Source organism: Podarcis liolepis (genome assembly GCF_965112155.1).
Source record: "Podarcis liolepis genome assembly, chromosome: 14".
Classification (NCBI taxonomy): Eukaryota; Metazoa; Chordata; class Lepidosauria; order Squamata; family Lacertidae; genus Podarcis; species Podarcis liolepis.
Window position 1 is genome coordinate 5,308,567 of NC_139569.1, and position 13,181 is coordinate 5,321,747.

Here is a 13,181-nt window from a genome sequence, read left to right on the forward strand (position 1 = left end):
GATCTTCTCCAGAGAGCCAGCTCTAGAATGGAAGCACCACAACAGTGAAGGTTGTGCTGATGAGACCATCTATAAATATGGGGCCCCCGAGTAAGACCTCCTTCCGTGAATGGTGTGGTCCAACTGTGACCCATGGCAGACCTCAAAACCAGGTCAAAGAGCATTTTGCTGAACCAGGAGCTCATATTGAACAGCCACCGACCTGCATACTGCTTCGTAAAAGCTCAACATTTATTGCTGATCCACTCCACAGTGCTATTTACCCATTGAACTTTTCTGCTTTAGCCATGGAGTTTTACATCTCTCATTCATCACTTATATGGCTTAACAATCTAGTCTAGCCTTACCCTCAGTACAAAACAGATTGGCCTTTCTTTGATGATAAATTGTTTTTCTATTCAACCTAGAGCTCCCATGTCCCTTTGCCCACCATCTAAGCACCCATTAATAAATTTTAGTGGGGAAGACTCGTTACACGTTGACTTGTTACGATAAATCCTCACACTGGCCTTTGATATTGAATAACTTGACCAGGCTGTTCTGCACTTAGACAGCAGGAACATAGAAATCTGCCTTATGCAGAGTCAGACCATTGCTCTATCTAGCTAATATAAACAGAGATACAGTCATACCTCATGTTACGTCCGCTTCACGTTACATTCTTTCAGGTTACATCCCGCGGTGACCCGGAAGTACCGGAAAGGGTTACTTTCGGGTTCCGCCGCTTGCGCATGCGCAGAGGCACAAAATGACATCACGCGCATGCACAGAAGTGGCGAATCGCAACCCACGCGTGCGCAGACACACCGCTGCAGGTTGCACACTTTTCATGTTGCGAATGGGCCTCCGGAACGGATCCCGTTCACAACCAGAGGTACCACGGTAAAAAACTTATTTTTGGTGGTGCACTAGGTAAGTTTTTTAAAAAGCCAGCAGAAGCCATTGGGGGGTAACTTTACCTAGCAGTTGGAGGAAATGCTCCCTCAGAGAATAAAGCCCTACCTTCTGGTGGCATAAGATCTGCTTTCCGTTTAGAAACACAACGTCAGAAGATAAAAATTGGCATTCTCCAAGTCTCAAAGATCATTGCACGTAGCGTGCGCACTTAAGCACATAAGAAAAACATGCTGGATCAGGCCAATAACCATCTAGTGCAGCATCCTGTTCTCACAGTGGCTGACCAGTTGCCATAATGGCAAGTCCCCAAGCAGGACCTGGCCACAAGAGCCCTCTCCTCGCCTGTGGTTTCCAGCAATTGGCGTTGAGAGGCAATCACTGCCTTGGAAGACCTACATTGGCTCCCATTACATTTCCGAGCACAATTCAAAGTGTTGGTGTTGACCTTTAAAGCCCTAAACGGCCTCGGCCCAGTAGACCTGAAGGAGCGTCTCCTCCCCCATCGTTCTGCCTGGACGCTGAGGTCCAGCTCCAAGGGCCTTCTGGCGGTTCCCTCATTGCGAGAAGCAAAGCTACAGGAAACCAGGCAGAGGGCCTTCTCGGTGGTGGCACCCGCCCTGTGGAATGCCATCCCATCAGATATCAAAGAGATAAACAACTACCTCACATTCAGAAGACATCTGAAGGCAGCCCTGTTCAAGGAAGTTTTTGATGTGTGACATTTTAGTGTATTTTTGATCTTTGTTGGAAACTGCCCAGAGTGGCTGGGGAAACCCAGCCAGATGGGCGGGGTACAAATAATAAATTATTCTATTATTATTATTGGATCATGTAGGCAGAGCATAGGCTTCATCATGGCTAGTAGCCATGGGCAGCCTTATGCTTCACAATTTGGTCCAGTCCTCTTTTAAAGCTATCTAGGTTGGAGAGCATCACTGCCACCAGAAGCAAACTCCACGGTTTAACTTTTCACTGTATGAAGAAGGAAAACAAAGGATTTATTCATGTATGCTACAACAGCGGCAAGAGTCTTGATAGCACAAGGATGGAAGAAGGAGGAAACCCCAACAAAAGAACAGTGGCAAGAGAAATGGATGAGCTATGCAGAATTGGCTAAACTGACATACAAACTGCGAGATAAGGACAACTGTGACTTTAAAGAAGAATGGGAACTTTTCACAAATTACTTAAAAAGACAACAAAATGATTGGAATAAATATCTGACGTCTATAAGAGATAAGTATAGAACTTTGATGACTCTGGCAGGGATAGAATAACTCTAACAGTGTTTGGCAAATATGTAAAGGAGATAAAACACGTAACTTTAGACACTATCTGATACTTACCAATAAAGTGAAGGGAAGTCCGAGGCTCGGCGGAGCCTAAAATAACTGTGTACCATATATATGACTCTTGTAACAGCTATGTTATATGTAACTTATGTAATCTAGACTGTATAAATGTATAATCAATGAAAATCAATAAAAATGTAAATAAATAAATAAATAAATAAATAAAAAGACAACAAAATGAATTGGATTCCTTGGCAGGTTTTGAATAAACATACACAAATGTATTGATTGATAACACAGTAGATAGATAATATAAGGATTTATACAGTTTTATAATATGCAGAGAATAACATGTCTTGAGAAATCAGAGAGAGGAGCTGAGGGAAATCTCATTTGATGGGGAGGTGGGGGGGTAAGGGGGAAATAATGAATATGATATGTTTTTGATATTTTGTTATGTTGAAATTGCTAATAAAAAACTTTTAAAAAAGAAAGAAATGTTTCCCTTTCTCTGTCCTGAACTTCCCGCATTCAGCTTTGCTGGATGTTCTAACAGTTCTAGTGTTTTGAGAGCGGGAGAAAAAACTTTCCCCTCTCCGCTTTCTCTATGCCATCCTTAATTTCATAAACCTCTATCACGTTTCCCTCTTCTTTGCCTTTTCTCTAAAGGAGAAAGCACCAAATGTGGTCAACCTTTCCTCCACAGGAATCACTCCGCCCTCTTTGCTTGCCCTCAGGGCCAAATTTAGGTTTTATGAGGCCCTGAGCTACCGAAGGTAGGGGGGCCCTTTATATATCCAGCTGTTCTTTGTCAACAACAAATTGTCACTGTTTTTTGTGTTGAATATATGTAGGGGTGAGCAAACTTTTTCAGCAGGGGGCCAGTCAACTGTCCCTCAGACCTTGTGGGGGGCCGGACTACATTTTGGAAAAAAATAAAAAGGAACGAATTCCTATGCCCCACAAATAACCAGTGATGCATTTTAAATCAAAGCACACATTCTACTCATGTAAAAACAGGCTGATTCCTGGACCGTCCGCGGGCTGGATTTAAAAGGCGATTGGGCCGGCCCCAGCCCCTGGGCCTTAGTTTGCCTAAAAGGCAAAGGACCCCTGACAGTTAAGTCCAGTCGCGAATGACTCTGGGGTTGCGGCACTCATCTCACTTTATGGCCAAGGGAGCCAGTGTACAACTTCCGGGTCGTGTGGCCAGCATGACGAAGCTGCTTCTGGCGAACCAAAGCACCAGAGCACCACACGGAAACGCCGTTTACCTTCCTGCCGGAGCAGTACCTATTTATCTACTTGCACTTTGTTGTGCTTTCAAACTGCTAGGTTGGCAGGAGCAGGGACCGAGCAACGGGAGCTCACCCCATTGCAGGGATTCAAATCACCGACCTTCTTATTGGCAAGCCCTAGGCTCTGTGGTTTAGACCACAGCGCCGCCCATGTCCCTTAGTTTGCCTACCCATGTGGTATATGGTAATTTATGGACCTAATAGGCAGTGGCGTAGCGTGGGGAGTGCAGGGGGGGCCGGCCGCACCAGGCGCAACATCTGGGGGGGTGCTCGCACTCACAGCTCTCTGCCCCTACCTGTGCCCCCTACCCCCACGGGTTAGGGGGCGCAAATTACTTGCCTTGCCCCGGGTGCTGACAACCCACGCTATGCCACTGCTAATAGGTATCTAAAGCCATTTTCACATAACAAAATATGTATTTTATCGAAGTACACCCAGGTTTTCCCCCCTTTAATTTTTTTTGGGGGGGGCTCCCCAAAAGAGAGGGGCCCTAAGCTATAGCTTGTTTAGCTTATACGTAAATCCGGCGCTTGTTGTCCTCTGTTCTGTACCTCTTCCAACCCTATGCTATCCTTTTCGAGGAGAGGCAGCCAGAACGGTGCACGGTATCTCAAATGTGGCTGCAGCACCTCACGCCCTCCTAGTTCAAAACAGCGCCATTGAGGCTGAGTGAAACAGCAGGGCATGGGAAATGCTCAGCTGTCTTTGCGGCTGCAGGGTTTTTGCTGAAAGAGGATTCCCTTTCAGCTCTCGGCGCCCACCGAGACCGTTTGCTGACAGCGTGCAGCTCAAATATCATTTGCTTAATTTCTGTCCTGTGTATACACAAGAGAGCTCCTCTTTCTTGTCAACAAAAGGGCATCGGTGCCCGCAAAAGCCTGAAGAACTTCCAGCCACTAGCTTTGCACAGCGCATGAAATATTGAAGGCACTTGTCAAAATGCCCTAATGTTTTTTTTCTGGGGGGAGGGGGTCTCGTTGCTTCAGCTCCATTTCCCCCCAAGCCTGCCACTGGATCTTTTGAGGATTTCTCTCTGTTGAAGTCGCCTTAGACAACAGGAGCAAAAGGAGTGAGAAAATATGCTGTGTTTCCTGGCAATATCCTCCCCTCCCCGCCTGTTGTTCTTCGGAGAGCATACAGGCGCTTGAAATATCATTTTTACTTCTACCTCTAGAATATAAAATAAAACAGATTGATACCCGCAACTTGCCAACCTCTCTGCATTGCCGGCTAAAAGAATTACATAAATATCCACTGTGTCGGCTCCCACCTCGTACGTCTGGGATTCTGTCATTTTGGATGTCTCACTTAATTTGTGTTACTTGGTCACTAGATTGTATCCTTTCACTCCTGATTTGTTTTGAAGTGTGAAATGAAGAAGTGTTCTAATGTTATTTTCATGCTGACTGGGGATAGATAGATTGGTTCAGGATCCGTATTTTAAAAAGCAAACCAACTATCATGTCTAAGGCAACAGGCAAGAAAAGAATCACCTTGAATCTAGAGTTTCAAAAGACTTGGACGTATTTTGTAGACGCATTCCATAAAAAGGTAAGGAAGGGAGGAAAACCAGGGGCATATCTATGTTGCAAGGTGTACAGCACATCACGTGCACAGTTCAGATGAGAATCTCACATTTCATTGGCAAAATTAAAATCAAGTTTCTAGACCAGGCACCCCCAACCTCGGTCCTCCAGATGTTTTGAGACTACATTTCCCATTGTCCCTGACCACTGGTCCTGTTAGCTAGGGATGATGGGAGTTGTAGTCCCTAAACTTCTGGAGGGCCAGGGTTGGGGGTGCCTGTTCTAGACCTTATAACTGAGGATATTTGTATATAGATGACACCTGGTGAGATTAATTTCCAGTGGTGTGGAAATGAGCTTCAGTGCCTTGTGTAACGCCTTGCAGAAGCAGAGTAACTTGTGCACAATATGACAGTCAATTTTTTAAAAATGCAATCATAAAATGCATATGTTTGGCATTTAAGCCAGGCTGGGATCTATTCATGCAACAGAATGCTATGGTAGAATAAATTTCCAGTGCAATCCTAGGCAAGAATGGGCTGCAAACACCACCACCGCTGAAGTTTTATGTGTAAAAATCTCAAATCTGAAATTCAAATAGAGGGAGCTGAAATTTTACTTGGAAATGAGAAATTGAAATCCTTAGACCTGTTGGCATCTTTTGGTTATTGTGATGAGCATGAAATCTCATGTTGTCAAATACAACACTGCCCTTCCATGAATTCCTTATATTTTGGGGGTTTTCTAAGTTCTTTGGGGGAAATGCTCATTTATGCCTTTAAATTGCCATCACTCCACCTTGCTCACCATTGCTCTTTGGGACATCAAGTCGCCAAATCTGATTCTTCACCATTTTGCCTACTGGGGTCTTGTGATACAGTGATGTCAGGCGTAGCATTGTGACATCATCCTGTTCACCGTGTGATCCCTGTCTGGGTGGAAGAGCCCAGGAGACTAATTCACAATGAGGAAGAAAAGGAGAAACGTTGGTTGCATTTATTTTAACGTTGTTTCCCGTGCTTCTCTTCCATTAGGGGATCTCAGTGCAACTACTGGGATAGAGATACAATATCAAAAGAGCACGGTGAAATAACAGTTCAATCAGGAAAAAAATGTAAATAAAGGAGCAATAGCCAGGAAGGCAATGGTGCTGAACAGCGTTGAAGAAAAGGGGGGTTATTTGTAGCATCTAGTTATTTTTAAGAGAAATTTCTACTGCTCTGAAATCAACAGTTTTGACCTGAAAATGGAAACCTCTTAAATATTTGCTGTAGACAGATGGGCAACTATCAGACCCTGTCCAATATTATTATATGCCAACGAGTAAACGATACAAAATGCCACTGCATGTCAGTGATCAAATATGCAACCGTGATTTCGCTCATCATCAGATGTCAAATGCTAGATAGAAAATATTCATTGGGTGTTCTGTGGCAAATGGCTAGTTAACCTGTGCCCCCTTTCAGATGTGCAGTTCTCATCAGCCCCAGCCAAGTCGAGAATTTTCAGAGGAGAATTTGAAAGCAGACTCACACCAGACTTCTAAAGCACATCCAGTACACACAACGTCCCCTCAAAATCCCCGGAAACTGCTGTTTCCTCCTAACAAAGCTACAATTCCCAGCATCCTTACACTATGATTCCCAGGACTCTTTGGGTGGAGCCATGTATTTTATTTTATTTTTAAATTTTTATTAAATTTTAGTAATACAGAAAAAGAAACGCACATACAAAAATAAGGCTACTATTTACATACACATAAATCCTTCCCACCCCCATATCTTCCCACCACCACACCCTTTGACCCCCCCCACAACATCTCGACTTCCTTATCTTATAGATTCGATACTATCATAGCAATTTTTAAATTTTAAATTTTGATCTCATTATGACATTACTCAGCATCTTAAAAAGCAGAGACATCACCTTGCCAACAAAGGTCCGTATAGTTAAAGCTATGGTTTTCCCAGTAGTGATGTAGGGAATTGAGAGCTGGACCATAAAGAAGGCTGATCACAAAGAATTGATGCTTATGAATTATGGTGCTGGAGGAGACTCTTGAGAGTCCCATGAACTGCAAGAAGATCAAACCTATCCATTCTTAAGGAAATCAGCCCTGAGTGCTCACTGGAAGGACAGATCCTGAAGCTGAGGCTCCAATACTTTGGCCACCTCATGAGAAGAGAAGATTCCCTGGAAAAGACCCTGATGTTGGGAAAGATGGAGGGCACAAGGAGAAGGGGACGACAGAGGACGAGATGGTTGGACAGTGTTCTCGAAGCTACCAGCATGAGTTTGATCAAACTGTGGGAGGCAGTGGAAGACAGGAGTGCCTGGCATGCTCTGGTCCATGGGGTCACGAAGAGTCAGACATGACTAAACAAGTAAACGACTAAACACCATCATCATCAACAACAACATGACATTCCTAATTAATATTTTCTACTTTACTCCTTTAACCTAAGCATATCCGCCTATTCGTTCTTGAACAGTGTTCGTCCATGTATTCTTCAAAACATTGCCATTCTAGACTGAGTTTTTGGTTTGTCTGTCTTCTTAAGTATTCAGTTAGCCTTGCCATTTCTATAAATTGACTTAGTTAGTATAGTCAGTCTTCTTTTGTGGGTATTAGTTCGCTCTTCCATTTGCTGGCATATACTATCCTGGTGGCTTGCTCTAGCATATAAGAAAATTCCTTTCTTTTTCTGTGGTATGTCTTTTCCCAATAAGCCTAATAAATATGCCTCTGGTTTCTTTTGTAAAGATGTTTTTAACATTTTTTTTGAGTTCTTCATGAATCATACCCCAGTAGTGGGTGGAGCCATGTATTTTAAATGTGTGTTGGATTTGCTTGGGTGTGAACCTGCCCTGGGATAGCAACTTTGACCAAAGCAGAGTAACAATTTTGCTTCCTGTCACAAGGAACACCCTACTAGCGTATTCTTCAAATCCATCTTTTCGGGGGGAAACAACGACATGTAGAAATATATGCAAAGTTTAAACTTAATTTTCTTTGCGCATCCTTTTTAAAGGAATCGCCAGGATCCTTCTATGCCAGGGGTCTGCAACCCGCGGCTCCGGAGCCGCATGTGGCTCTTTTACACCTTTGCCGCGGCTCCGGGGCAGATACTAGCGAGGGGAGGAGGCGCATTGTGCGCCCCGACACTCCTTACTGTGGCGGACGCTGTACTGGATGTGACGTCGCATGGGGGCGGTGCGTGCATTAGTCACGCACCGTCCCAACATCACCTTCCCGCCCGCTGTCAGATCGCAGCTCCGGAGATATATTTGTTTTAAATGTCGCAATGGTTTTGCGGCTCCCAATTTTTTTCCCCTTCGGAAACGGGTCCAAGTGGCTCTTTTTGTCTTAAAGGTTGCAGACCCCTGTTCTATGCTGTTGCTTTATTAAAAGATTACGGAGTGGCAATCAGCATTGTGGCCTCCCAGCCCCATTACCTGGGCCTTGATCCTCAGGGAAAGCAGTAATCCCCTGTTGGTGACATCACGGGCCGTTGCCGTGGAAACATCACAACCCCGGGCTTTATTAGTTTGCCACGAGATTATAGCGAGGAGGAAATGGGCATGCAAAGACTTGTTGAAAGACAAATATCTCAGGCAATTAGCAAAACCAGCAAGGAAAAATTATGATAATACAGGAGATAGGAACATTAATCCAATTTATAAGTATAATCTACCCCAAAGTACTCCCCAGCGAGAAGGTAGCTCTTTCACAGCCCCTTCATTCTTAAGTAAACTGAAGTTGGGGAATAGCATGCAACAGTGCAGTAATTTGCTTCATTAGACGTTTCATTGGGCAATTTGGAAGTTTATTATAAAACTACAGCTTGAAGGTTTAGGAAGTTACAGTCCTGCTTGTCAACCTATATTCAATATTTTAATATTTTGTTGGAAGCCACCCAGAGTGGCTGGGGAAACCCAGCCAGATGGGCAGGGTATAAATAATAAATTATTATTATAAGATTATTATTATTAATTTGTGTCTGGAAATCAGAGACGAGGCACATCTCTCTCCCCATGTGTAGAAACTGGTTCCCAACATTCTGTCACACTCTTGTGTGACCAAGAGAAAGAACCCAAGACGGTGCTGTATACATATAGTAGCTGGCTTGGTTCTGGAAATCAGAGATGGGATCTATGTCTCTATGTCTTTGCATACAGAAAAACAGGATCTCAACGTTCCGTCACACTCCTGTGTGACCAAGAGAAAGAACCAAGGATGGTGCCATATATAAATAGTAGCTGGCTTGGAAATCAGATCCAAGGCATACCTATCTCTTTCTACATGTATATAAAAACAGGTAGCCAACACTCTGTCCCATGCTAATGTGACCAAGAGACAGAAGCCAAGATGGTGCCATATACATATAGTAGCTGGCTTGATTCATCATCGCTGAGCATACCAGTTGGATATTGTGTTTAAAAGAGCAACACTCCTCTATCTCTTCCTACCCCATGCAAAGTATTACGGTAGATGTCTGTCACCAATGGTGATCCTGAGAATTTGTGGACACCGTGTATTCTACGTGCACAGTGACAGTGTGACCCTCATCCTGGTGGTTTTGCAGAAATGAGAAGTCTTGATCATAGATGAACTGCTCAACCTGTCTGCTGGCACCTCTCTATACCTGCGGCCAGCACTCTTAGCAGGACTAAGGAAAGGAATCTAGTATGGAGCTCCAAAGAAAACTGGGTAGGGCTATGTAAAGTTAGAGCAAAGTCCATTCTTGATGGCGCCCATCATTTGCTTCTATAGAGGATATTCAGGTTGAGTGCCGCCTTATAAGAGTTTGGACTGGATTTGATATCCCGCTTTATCACTACCCCAAGGAGTCTCAAAGCAGCTAACATTCTCCTTTCCCTTCGTCCCTTCCCTTCCCAAACCCTCTGTGAGGTGAGTGGGGCTGAGAGACTTCAGAGAAGTGTGACTGGCCCAAGGTCACCCAGCAGCTGCATGTGGAGGAGCGGAGACGCGAACCCAGTTCCCCAGATTACAAGACTACTGCTCTTAACCACTACACCACACTGGCTCTCCATTTTGGACCCCCCAAAATAGCCCAACGAAAAACTTGACTAATAATGATTCAGACAGAAGGTGAAACCTGAAGCTCATGCACACTGGTAGATAGACAGAGTGCAAAGTCAGCAATATACATCATAATGCCCAGTTTCTTAGGATTAGCAAGGCTGCATCCTATGCCTGGGGCTGCTGGGAGCAAGTTCCATTGAAGTTCCTTCCGACAGCACAGGTTCAACTTCTAAAGCGCATCGGACAATAGCAAAAGATTTGCAATGAGCTGAAATGCAACCTTTCACTTTTAACTAGAAATGGAAAAAAAGAACACCTCACAAAGAAATGTTGCTAGTGTGGACAAGGCACCCCGTGGAAAAGAAATAAGGTCCAACCTCTGCTCGATTATATTCCTCTACACTAATCCGCCACAAGTAAACTTGAAAGCCTTGTTATCACCTCATTCACTTGTCAGAGGAAGGAGAATCCCTCCGTTGTCTTGGAGACGGCACCATTGCTCCTGCTCAGAGAAAATCCTGGTGCTCTGCCCCCCCCCCCACTATACCACTGGCCATATGTCAGTTCATGCCACAATAAGCTGAACCTTTGACAAAACTTTGCCATACTGAAACCTCTTTCCTCTGCAAGGACTCCTTGCTTGCATTTGAAGGCAATTAGTAATGTGTACCTGGAGCTTCATCCTTCCTCGCAGAGCAAGCAGTGTTGTGGAACGTGTTGTTGACTTGCAGGGATGTTCTGACATTCTGGTGCCACCAAAGGATTTAGACACCGGTCACGGCTGGAAGTGCTGTGCCAAAGAACAGAGAAAGAGAGTTTTAACTAGAGGGGAAAAACCCACTCACACATATACATGTGCTGAAGAGGAACCAAAATGGCCCAGATCTGGAGATGGGGTTGATTTATAGATGTAGTAGAAAAGGTCGCAAAGTTCAAATGGACGTATGCAGGACATGTGGCAAGACACAACTCAGGCTGATGGAATAAAGCGGTATGGAGACCCTGCAATTTCAAAAGACCAAGTAAGTAATCACCTTTATGATGGGTGGGTGATCTAAAACAGGCACCCCCAAACTCGGCCCTCCAGGTGTTTTGGGGCTACAATTCCCATCTCCCTGACCACTGGTCCCGCTAGCTAGGAGTGATGGAAGTTGTAGTCCCAAGACAACTGGAGGGCCGAGTTTGGAGATGCCTGATCTATAACTAGCAGCAGGGTTTATGTGGCTGCAAAGAAGCAACGATGAAGAGAACTTGAAGAGGAGTATGTCCAAGGCTGTGTTTGGTTAATTTTTATTGAAAGTTTTCAACATAACATACAATAAATGTCAAACCAATCGAAAGACAAAGAATAATGAAGAACCAAAATAAGAAAAAAGAAAAATCAAGGATAGAGAGACAGAAAAGAAAAAGAATACACAGTGGTGCCTCGGTTTATGAACTTAATCCGTTCTGGAAGTCCGTTCTTAAACCAAAACCATTCTTAAACCGAGGCGTGCTTTCCCTAATGAGGGCACCCGCCGCTGCTGCCCTTCCACCATTCAGCTTCCGTTCTTAGACCACGGTAAAGTTTACAAAGCGGGACGCTACTTCCGGTTTTGCGGAGTTTGTAAACCGAATTGTTCGTAAACAGGACTGTTCTTAAACTGAGGTACTACTGTATATAAAGGCGTTTCCTCACATTTATGGTATATCATATCCTTTATCCATACACAGAAAGGCAGACCCTCCCAGCTCCTATTTCCTCCCCCAGTCTCCCACCCTGAGAGACCCTTTCTACCCTGCCTTTCATTCAGGAACCACCAGCTTCCAGCTGTATAGCCAAGAGGTGCCTATCTAAGGATGGATGTGAAATGCTATAGTGTAAAAGAAGAATCAAATCAGGAAAGCCAATCAGCCTCAGCTTTAAGGCAGCTGGTGACTGTTTGCTGGGCTGGGAGACAGTTGTATTTGACCAACAGGGAAACTGAGGCTCTGAGGAGTCTGAAACACTTGTACGAGGGGCAAGGGCAGAGCTATGACAGCACATATAAAACCTGGTTGCACTGCTGGAGCAGAGAAGGGTCGCGTCAAATATTTTGCAAGCTGATGCCGATTTCTCCGAATGCATAAGATTTTCCTTGAGCAGTTATAGCCACCCTGATTTCCTAGGACAACTTCCAGCCTCCAAGAGCTTTTGCAGGAGAACTGGATTTTGTCCCCACCCCTCTTATCTAAATCCAGTTGGTAAGGTGAATTGGCGACACCATCCCTGACTGGCTAGGCTCTCATAAATACAAGTGGGTGGGGAATTGCAGAAAAGTACCAGCAAGCCTGGGGCGCGGGTGGCACTGTGAGTTAAACCACAGAGCCTAGAACTTGCCGATCAGAAGGTCAGCAGTTCGAATCCCCGTAACGGGGTGAGCTCCCGTTGCTCGGTCCCTGCTCCTGCCAACCTAGCAGTTTGAAAGCACATCAAAGTGCAAGTAGATAAATAGGTACCGCTCTGGCGGGAAGGTAAACAGTGTTTCCGTGTGCTGCTCTGGTTTGCCATAAGCGGCTTAGTCATGCTGGCCACATGACCCAGAAGCTGTACGCCGGCTCCCTCGGCCTATAGAGCGAGATGAGCGCCGCAACCCCAGAGTCGGCCACGACTGGACCTAATGGTCAGGGGTCCCTGTACCCTTTACCTTACCAGCAAGCCTACGGGTAAAAACACAAAACAGCCTTCAAAAGAGTAAAAGGAAGGGGATTTTCTTTTGTTTTAACTCTTCTGTAGCCTTTGAAACAACGTCTGCACCAAGAACCAAATAGCGAACGCATTCAGCGTGGCACTCATTTCAATGCACTGCGCCTTGGCACCTGCTGAGGTCATCTCCTCTCTCACAGATTCTCGGAGGACAATTTGCCATCCTCTCACTCACTCGCATTCCAAATTCTGGTCCCTTCCTTGACGGCGGTGCAGCTGACAGCCCACAGCATTGCATTCGCTGCACTGAATAGTCTATTGACGACTTTGTGCCTAATGCCTACAATGAGAAGCAGAGGAAACAAATCTGCCGTAATTTTCCATGTTTAGTGCCTTATTATGGTGGCTGCCTCCACTGATTAGTTTGCATTTTTCCTGCGACGCCTTCCTGAGCG

General features: G+C 44.9%; 2 protein-coding genes across 6 annotated transcripts in view; one reads left to right on the forward strand and one right to left on the reverse strand.

The window, feature by feature from the left end:
• Positions 1–13,181, reverse strand: part of ELFN1 (extracellular leucine rich repeat and fibronectin type III domain containing 1) — a 248,652-nt gene that overhangs the window by 163,311 nt on the left and 72,160 nt on the right. For all 5 annotated transcript variants that reach the window (XM_083474721.1, XM_083474723.1, XM_083474725.1 and 2 more), the window contains one exon: positions 10,732–10,851. The gene's annotated coding sequence lies outside the window, so the exon portion shown is untranslated. The remainder of the gene's footprint in view (positions 1–10,731; positions 10,852–13,181) is intronic.
• The window catches only part of PSMG3 (proteasome assembly chaperone 3), a 340,750-nt gene that overhangs the window by 118,999 nt on the left and 208,570 nt on the right, over positions 1–13,181 (forward strand). The window lies entirely within an intron of this gene.